Source organism: Schistosoma haematobium, chromosome ZW (genome assembly GCF_000699445.3).
Source record: "Schistosoma haematobium chromosome ZW, whole genome shotgun sequence".
Taxonomy (NCBI): Eukaryota; Metazoa; Platyhelminthes; class Trematoda; order Strigeidida; family Schistosomatidae; genus Schistosoma; species Schistosoma haematobium.
The window spans coordinates 11883617-11894400 of record NC_067195.1 but is presented as its reverse complement, the minus strand read 5'-3'; positions in this window follow the sequence as shown (position 1 = coordinate 11894400).

Below are 10784 nucleotides of genomic sequence, written 5' to 3'. Positions count from 1 at the left end.
GTGATTGTGTTTAATCTTTTATTTGCTTGTGCATATGAGTTCGGTTCTCAAGCGACCGATTTGTGAGCAAGTATGAACAGCTTGATCATACTGAGTACGGTATTAATGTCAACATACTCTGTTCATAAATTCAGGAAGGAATACCTATATTCTTGAGAGGAATAATGCTTCATTCAGAATTTGAACCCGCTTCATACAGTTTTACAGTCGGAGATACTAAGCTAGAGACATTCTGAGTGAAGGTGACCTCTTGTAGGATTGAAATATTTATCCCACAGGGAGCATTGGTTCCTTCAAGATTGAAGATAATCCATTCTTCTGTGTGGCAACTCCAACGAAACTGATATGGAGCGCCAGTCAGCAGTAGCGAAAGCTCAATCGATGGCAATCAGAAGTGAATTAAGGGTCAAGTGCATTTCTTTGAGGTCAATCTCCTAAGGATAGAATGGTATATATATGAATGGTTATTTTTGCATTTTACTCGGTAGTCCAATACGCTTTCTCTCTCACTCTTGTGTTCTCACTCAAGTAGTCAGTTGGAAGGTTAGCACATAGCACACCATGTATCACTATCATATTTTGGACACCACACGTTACAGCAGAAACACAGGTTGAAAGTTTTCTATCTGCTATCTCCAACCGACTGACATCTTAATATACTGCGTGTGATGTCAAGTCATCTTGATTAATGGCCACATTACAACTTGGTCGATGGAATTCGATCAGCACCAAAAGGACTGAACAAATAGTTTTTAATTACTCAGTGGTAAACCAACCGCCAATTCTTGAAATAATAACAGACAATTAAAATGAAATGATAATGTTGTAAGCAAGTTTCCTCGTGAAAGTGATCAGTGTTGGCTGACATTTTAAACAATAATCGGTAGGACTGCTAAGAAATCCTTATTCTAACTGAAGAAAGACATTTTTAGCATGCAAAGTTCATATGTAAATGTTTCAAAACTGTTTCCTAAAACTTCAGTAATTTGTTTTCAATATTTTCAAATGATCAGAAAAGTGCTGTAGGCTTGCTAACTAATGCTTTATTAAGGTATCTTTAATCTCTAGTAATCTTTAGTTTAAACATAGGCTCTAACCTTCACAATTCAAATTAAGATGTTACCGTCGCATTTGAGATGATTTTAAAATTAAGTTCCGTTTGTATGAAGTTATTTTGTTATTTGAAATTTCCCCGATTAAAGATGTGCAAACTTTCGTAGTTATTATGCTAATGTTAGACACAAAATATCATGTTATTTAGTCTTTGTTGTTGATTGAACTCTATTGGTCAAAATTTGTCTCATGACCATTCAAATGCATGGCTCAAAAATCATAATGAATTGCTTTCATACTAAATGTATGTTGGCAAACATCAGGAATCAAATAATTTAGGGTTTCTTGCAGAGTAACACTTAATATATCATTTAGTGTAGCCAATACATACATCAGTAATGATCCATTTGAGAGGTAACTAATATCATGTAAGACTTAGTTGATTACAATCACCGATCAAAAGATAATAACCGACTTCATATAGTACAATTCTTAGTGCTAACTAAATTCTACTGATCAAGTTCTCAGTGCTACTAATAGACTCAGTAAAAGACCATAATATATGTCTCCAATCGGTTATCTTTGAATTGCGCTAGTTATATCAGGGGATATTTCACTTAAAGTCGGTATCATGAATTTACGAGTGAAATACGTATATACAATAGTAAGCATAAAAAAGGTGGAAGATGTAAGTGACATCTGATTTATCAGCAGTTATTCGTTTACTTCTTTTTTACGTTAGAAGTGAAACATAACTATTTCAGAATTTTATCCATATTTAGTTTTGGGTCATATCTGACATCTCACCAACCCCTTCGACACAACATCATCCAAATCTTTATGAATTTTTGAAAATATGATAAATAGTTTGTACCATACATTCAATGCTGGTTGATACAGGAGAAGATTGAAAAGAAGTAGTCGTGGAAGCCTTGATTACTGATATAAATCATGTGAGCAGGTCCAGATTGAGATCCGATTAAAATTGGTAGCGATCTCACAACTGTATTCATTCTTCATTTTTTCCTTATATTTTGTGATAAATGTGATTTCCAATTATTTATTCCTCGATTCCATTCTCTCATCTCTAGATTTATTTTACAACTGATATTATTTTGTCTGCTCTGATTTTATTGTTTTCAGTTTCGTCTTTCGTTATACTGATGACAACTTGGACTGAGGAACATTTATGTCGAATCCTACATTGATAATAACTGACTGCATATTTTTCATCACAGTGTTATTAGCTTACTACCTCTTTCTTTTTGAGTTGTCTGAGTAATAGTAAACCACACTAAATGCAGAGTTAGTCAAAGTAATGTACATAAAATGTGTTCAGATCATTGAAATTGGTATGTGGTGGCAAGTTTTTTTGTTACATCAGAATATTTATCTGACTTAGATTCTGTTGTTCAAATTGTGCTTGGATCAAATGATATGGTCAGGAGTTGTGACAAGATAGAATCTTCTTTAGCCAAAAATTAATCTGAACCAATTAAATTCAACACTGCTTACCATAATAATTCATCTGACACATTTCTAACAAGCAGAGTAATTTACTGTTCATATTTCGGTAGAATTGCGTTCTGTGAAGTGAATGTCTTCACTGTTAAACAACATAATCCGTTATGATATTTATCAACCCTCTCAAGTCATTTTAAGTTCTTTTTCTACAGGCGAGACCTTCACATGATCTATATCTCCATATTCAGTTCTTCTTCAACAATTCATTTCAATAAGTCATTTTATTACTAAATATTTCATAGTATATCATTCCTTCATGTGAAAACATCTAGACAGTATTTGATCAGTAGTGTTCTTAAAAAACAATATCGAAAAAAGGAAATTTCACTATAGATTGAAAATGTAAAATAATTTTATGTAATCAGTATTCACAACTAGCCATCATGAATTTAATTCTTGTTGTCAAGGCAACCTTAAACTAGAGAGATAATTACAAGAAAACAAATGCTCGATGCAGAGTGAAAATATTTGTTGTTTAGATCTACAGTTATAATTCTTAGCTGTAGGTTAGTCACTATGCAAATGTTATATATATATATATATATATATATATATATATATATATATATATATATATATATATATATATAATGCAGTTGGCCATCCTAACTCTCCCAAGTCAAAAATTACAAACATACAACATTCATGCTTACATGCATGTTCATTGGTTTTACATCTTGTACACTAGTTATTCACTAAGTGAGAACTTAAGTTCCGCCATGGTCCAAGAATATTAACCGATACATATAAATCAATGAGTTTGTTCATTTCTCTTAATGAATTTAGCACAATGTACCATACCATATGAATTAGAGAGTTTAAATCAATTGGTGAAAAACTTTTAAACATGATGTTGAATCATATTTCTAAAATGGATCTAATAATTTAGTTTACTCCATTTAACAGATAGAGAACGCTGACTATTAAGTTTGCCATCTCATTATTATCAGTACTGTGATTTTACAGAAGGTTAATTACCATTAAAAACAGTAGCTCAGTAATGCCAATTAGCATTTTCATTTCATTTATTAGAGGCATTCAAATCTTAGGTTGGTTTTATAAATATCTCCAAAATTGATAAGTACTGCAAAAGAGTTGGAAGTAAATTTGAGGGTTCCCTAACAATTGAATTCAACTGTCAAATGAAGCTGAATCATTTTAAACAATTATTTAACACTAATTGCAAACGGTGATAAAAATAACTTGAAAAACTGACTGAAACCCAATTAATTTACACATATTTCTTAATTTCACTTGCTCTTTTGTATGTCATAAAAATGATTTCACAAAACAAATTTGAAATTATTCAGCTGTAAGTGACTTGAAGAGCATCAAAAGAGATAATAGAAATGAATTTATCCCTAATTTGGCCACTTAACAAATATATATATATATGAAAGATGGGGATGTTGTGTGAATGTGTATTGGGTGGATAATGGAAATCCAGTATATGTAACTTAAATGATTAGCTGATAGAGGGAGGTGATTTGATCAAAGTCAGTTTTGGAAATGGAAATAAAAACACTCATTACCGGTAACTGGTAAACCTCGTAGTTGGTTACACAGAATTAATAAGTCAAATTGCTTGCATGTATTAAACACCGGTTTATTTTTTCGCATTTATTAGTTTATCTAGATTTTTTAAACTTACAAATTAGTAGTTGTGGTTTATTTAAACAAATAAACTGAAATCAACAACCTGTTAGGGGTCACTATTTTAAGTAAATCGACATTTCGTTTGAGATAAGTCAGTTGACAGTAGTCGACAGGAAATCCTTGAACTAGGTTTCATTGTAGTTAATATTCATGAATAAAGTGTATCTGCAATATTGACGGAATTGGTGATCCCAGTAGGATTTTCAATTCGTGTCATTCAATGTTAAATTTAAACACATTATCACTGAAGTAAATGAGATGCAATCGCAATTTTCTAGAACAAGGAGAATGAAGATAGCAAAATGTATGTATTGGAAATTATTTAAAACTAGATTATTCTGTCTGGATATTCATACAAAAATATCAAAGAGTTTATAGTGTTGCAAACTATCTTTTTTAATGGTAAGGCGGTTAAGCTGCAAATTGATACGGGTCTGACATAACATTAATTTATAGAGAGACTTGTATAAAACTTGGTCGACCTCAATACCAACCTACACATTCTAATGCTAGGAGTGCGACAGGAACTAACATCACTCTTCTTGGAGAAATGAAGCTACCTCCCACATTCGGTGGCAAGACTATGACCGGCAAATGCTAAGTTAGCGCGCTATTTAAAAAGGACAGTGGTATTTTTCCTCGCTGAGTAAATTTCTTTGTTTTGATCGTTTATTACGTATCAAGACTACTGTTTTTCACTTTAATTGAATTTATTTCAGTTAAAGTATTCGACTAAAGTATCGTTTTTGCTGTTTTGTCGTTGGTACTCTTGAGTACCTCTTTTTCAACTGTATCTGTTAGTACTTTTGGTCCTAGCAATCTACAGCCCTTCACTTTTGGTCATTGATAATTTTTTTTGTTCTGAGTATCATCACAGTTCAAAAAAGAACCCCTCCTAAATGACCGGACAGTGTAAAACAAGCAGTTGTCAACGTCCGGGTTGTCGTTATCCTGTTGAAAGCGGCATGCAGTGCGACGAGTGCAAAGGCTGGTACCACGAAGTTTGCACGAACTTAACGCCTGCTGCTTTCAAACGGTTCAGTAAGAAGGGTTGTGTGTGGCTTTGTCAACAGTGCTGCTCGGATGCAAACAGTTTGCTAACCGAGGCCATCTCACTGGTTGATGCTGCAAAGAAGTGTTTTAGCAAGCATAGTCGGAACGCGTCAAACAGCACTCGATCTGTCGACACGCAAATCAACGTGAAGGAAACTAAGGTTAGTCCGGTGATAGATGACTCACGCCCGTCAAAGAAGGAAAAGCAGTCTCCAAAGAGGCCTACCTTAAAAAAAAGCTCAAGAAAAGTAGGGTCTTCTGTTCCCCGTCTCCCAGATGGGATCCAACAGGAAACACCTAGGAGCCGCAATCGCAAGGCTCGATCGGTTTCAAATGGTAAACATGACACGACCCCTCAGGTCGCCGACAACCCCCCAAAACCCAACACTAGGTTTGACGCAACTGTTATTGCTTCTACCAGCACCGTTGACGAATGGGTAAAGGTTGTAAGGAAGAAAAGTATTGATATAAAAGGGAAACCTGCCCCCGTAAAAGTGGTTGAAAAATCGAAAGCTGATCATAGCGACAGATCAGCTATTTTTCATAGAATTAAGGAGAGCGATAGCTCTGAACCTAAAGCTCGTTTTGAGCATGACATTGTACTGATTAGGCAGCTGCTTAATCAACTCATGCCTCAAAATATGACTGGGGTCACCTTGCTAAAGGTGTACAGACTAGGGAGTCTAATGGACTCGAAACCAAATCATTCCAGACTGCTTAAAGTAGTATTCGGCTCTTCGAACGAACGTGACCTAATTTTACAAAATGGACACAAATTAAAGGGTTCAGGAGTCTTTATCCGAAAGGACCTACCGTTGGCAGACCGTGTTAAAAGACGAGAAGACGAAAAAGAACTACAACATAGGTTAGACGCTGGCGGAAAGGACCTAAAAATTGTAAATTTTCGGGTTGTAAGACTTCGACAGAGAATGATGCCGAAGCCACTCTGGGTGAAGCACGAAGGCACTTAAACAGGCTTCGGATCTGTTACACCAACGCACGAAGCTTACTTAATAAGCGATCGGAACTAGGTGTACAGATTGACTCTACAAAGCCAGACATAATCGCAGTAACAGAAACCTGGCTGACACAGGCTATAGATAGTATAGAACTTGATTTCGAGGGCTTTACGTTAGTAAGGGCCGACAGAACACAAAAGCGCAAAGGAGGGGGAGTAGCTCTATTCATTAGGACTGCTATCCCATTTACCATTATCGATAGTGTATCCCATGAGAGTGGGACGTGTGAATTAGTTAGTCTTCGCTTAAAATGCAAGGGACAAGAGCTGCTGATTGGTTTGGTCTATCGCAGTCCAAGCTGTGAGGCAAATGAGATCCTGTTAAGCAGTCTCAATACTTGGTCCCAAAGTGGTCGATGTCTAATCCTAGGGGACTTTAATGCACCTATGGTAGACTGGGAAAATCTGCGGACTAAATCGTCGGAGAATTCTTTCGAGCAGGAACTAGTTGATGGGGTTATCACATGTGCTCTAGTGCAACATGTGAAAGAAGCGACAAGGTACGATCCGGACACTGAATCATCCTTATTAGATCTTATACTGACTCACTATGAGGATGATGTTGCGAACCTCCATCATATGCCACCCTTAGGTAAAAGTGACCACGCAGTTTTAACTTTCGACTTCCATATAACTGCCAGTCATGAGGACGCGTCAGTCCAGTCCAGACCCAACGTCTGGAAAGCAAACATACCAGACATCATGCACTCAGCATCGTTAATAGATTGGACAATAGACCCAGAGTCCTCCATTGAAACGGCCTGGGACGCATTTCGAAATTCATACTTAAAAGTTACCACACCTCACATCCCTTGGACTATACCAAAGGGGCCTGAAAACTCACCACCATGGTTCAGTAGGGAGGTCCGTATCCTTCTCCGTAAGAAAAGGAAAACGTGGGATATATTTAGGTTACTGGGGACTGATGAGTCAAAATCTCAGTATCGAAAGGCTCGGAACACTTGTGCCTCGACCCTCCGTATGTCTAGAAAATTGTACGAAGAAAAACTTGTTAAGGAATCCATAGAATGTCCTAAACGCTTGTATTCCTATATAAACCAAAGGACAAGGAGAAAAGGAAATATTCCTGCTCTATGGGGAGACAGTACTGCTTCATCATTAGTGGAGGACGACTTTGGTAAGGCTCAAGTGTTCTCGAACTACTTTAGCAACGTGTATACCATAGAAGCGCCCTTCTCGTCAGCGTATACAGATCCCCCCATACATACACTGGATAGCGTGACCATTAAAGAACTCCATGTCTTTGGTCTGCTAAATAAGCTTGACATAGGTAAATCCACGGGGCCCGATGAATTACATCCTAGGCTACTGAAGGAATTATCTAACTTCGTTGCAAGCCCTTTAAGTACATGCTTTAACCTATCCGTTACTCAGGGTCGCTTACCGAAAGATTGGAAAAATGCCATAGTAAGTCCTGTCTTCAAAACAGGCACGAAACACAAACCTGAGAACTACCGCCCCGTTAGCCTAACTAGTGTGGTTGTTAAAATATTAGAAAAGATTATTCGGAAGGAGCTGTTTAAGTATCTCGATAAAAACCGGATCCTCTCGGAGAAGCAGCACGGCTTCAGAATAGGCTATTCTTGTCTCACTAACTTATTAGTGGCTCGTGAAAGCTGGTGTGCTCTTAAGGACCAAAAGCTACCTGTAGACGTAGCCTTCATTGATTTCAGTAAAGCTTTTGATAAAGTTCCGCACAACCGGCTGTTATATAAGCTAAGAAAAGTCGGGATTGGAGGCAATTTATTGATGTGGATAAAAGACTTCTTAGTTGGGCGTCAACAAAGAGTTCGGGTGAACTCAAAGTTATCTAGCTGGGAAACTGTGCTTAGTGGAGTGCCCCAGGGTACAGTTTTGGGTCCAGTGCTATTCCTCTTGTATGTAAATGACCTTCCTTGTATCCTACCATCATCGGTCTTGCTATATGCTGACGATGTCAAGATATGGAGAACGATACGATGTGAGGGTGATAGCTTAGAACTTCAAAATGACCTGAAGAAGTTATCTGAATGGTCTCAAACATGGCAGTTGCCGATAAATACTTCCAAGTGTGTTGTGATGCATATCGGTCATCAAGGCACAGATACATACACGATGAATAACACTGAGCTACCTGTCGTCCAGACATATAATGACTTAGGAGTTATCGTTAGTCAAGACTTAAAGACTACTGCACACTACCGTACAATAGCCGCCAAAAGTTTTAGAACGTTATGGTCAATACGTAGGGCTTTTAGTCATGTCGACGCTAAGACGTTTTTGACTTTGTATACAGTGTTCGTTCGTCCTAAACTTCAGTACTGCATACAAGCGGCTAGCCCCTGCTTTAAAAAAGACAGTGAGCTTCTGGAAAAGGTTCAGAGAACGGCGACTAAGCTGGTTCCCGGAATAGAGAAGCTTCCGTATGAATCTCGACTGGCCAAGCTGAACCTTTTCCCGTTGTCATATCGCAGAACTAGAGGCGACTTAATTACAGTCTACAAATTGCTTAGTGATAAATTTGCACCTAACATGCCCTCATTTTTCTTGTCTTCCAAAACAGAGAATTTACGAGGACACTCCAAAAAAGTTCACAAGCCGAGAACAAATTACTTGTCAGCTGACTATCGACTTTCCCATCGAATCATCAACGAGTGGAATTCACTACCTCAGCACGTGGTTGAGGCTCCATCCGTCGACTCTTTCAAAAGAAAGTTGGATCAACTGAGAGAGCACCATTGCCAGGACTAACATAGGCCATCGAGCCTCCTGTCCTTCCCAAACTGAAACTGATCTGGAAACTGTGATACCAACTTATTAGGTATTGGTTGGATAGATAAGTGTGGTTTGTGGGACCTGACGTTGAGCACTATCTGCAATATGATTAATTAGCTCAGCGAAGAGTTCTCTTTTCGGCGAATTCATTTTCAAAGCTGTACAATCGCAAATATCTATACTTATTTTACAGGATGATAATAATTCTGATAATAACCTTCTGTTAAGCATGGTGACAGTGAGGTTAAATAAACAAAGATATTAAAATAAAAAATTTTAAAAACAAAGAAAGTTTAATAATCGTTTGATTGTTATTGGCTTAGGTATTCATCAAAAGATAGATAAGGAAATTATTATTGGGAAAGGATGGCTCAGCATAATAAAATAAAATGTTGAAATAGAGATGAAATGTAATCGGAATGGTCGTGGAAATAAAAACAAACCAGTTGGGGGTAGAAGATTTAAAGGAAGATGGAAGGTGAAGCAGATGGCTGTAAAGAAACAAGAGTATGAAAAAGAGAGAAGAAAAATTTTAATACATTAAGACCATGGTAGAAGGAGAGGTTGTACCAGTCTCTTTTGCACACGCGATTCCGGTTTTTCCAGATGTATGGCTGTTGCCTCGGCAATGCAAAGATGATGCAGTCTAGTTGTCTTCGGAAGACTTCTACTTACCTTGTAGATGACTTTGAACGCAAAGTCTGTCTTGATTGAGTGACCTGTGTTCACAAGGTGTTCGACTATAGAACTTCTTATTGAGCCGTTGCCTCCTCTTTTTAGCCACGCCGGATAATGTCCTTGAATTCTTTTGGATAAAGTACGCATCAAACGACCTATATACCTAGCTCCACAAGAGCAGGTAAATTGGTAAATGCACATAGAGTTGGTCAGATGCGATAATTTGTCTTTCAGATTATTGGTGAACATTGATCGGCTGAAGAATAATATTCTCAAAGTTGCTGTGAAGAATGTTCTTTTTAAGGAATCAGAAATTCTCCTCTTTAAGATATATATGGCTCTGTCACTTTTAAAGTCGATGTTCATATATAAAGTTTTGTTTTCTACTGTGATTATTTGTGTTTTTGGCGTTTTCGGATTCATATTCTTATCAATGAATATCGAAGGATACCCGTTTTTGATAAGTATCTCTTTTAAAAGACCCAATTCTTCGTCTACGATCTCGGGGCTACAGATTCTTCGTATTCTTGTACGTATATTTTGTACAATCGTTGGTCAAAACAGACAAACAGAGAGATGCAGTGAAGAAAGCGAAGAGAAGTGAGCGAAGCGAAACGACACACAGTGGAGAACGCGTGTGACCCATCCAGATTTAATCAAGCGTTAATCAATATTTATAACCAGATAAAAATAAGCTACAGACGTGCGATTAGTAGGATAAGATGTACACACATACGCTCATCTAAAGACAGCCAAGGTCAAAATGTAACTTAAGAAGAATGAATAAATTGGTTTATCTATAAGCTAGAATGAGCTATGTAGGCTCGACATAGGACCAGACACTACAATTTCCTATGGGATACTTTGATCAGAATTGAAAATATGTCCCAATATTTGTCTAAGGTTTATTTGACATTCTTTTTCGAAAGCCACGTAGCGTGAGGCTTGGAGACGCGTTTATAGAGATCTAACTTTCTGCAGCCAGTATAATCTACTCCATATTGGTAATTAAACTTGTAAAAACAGA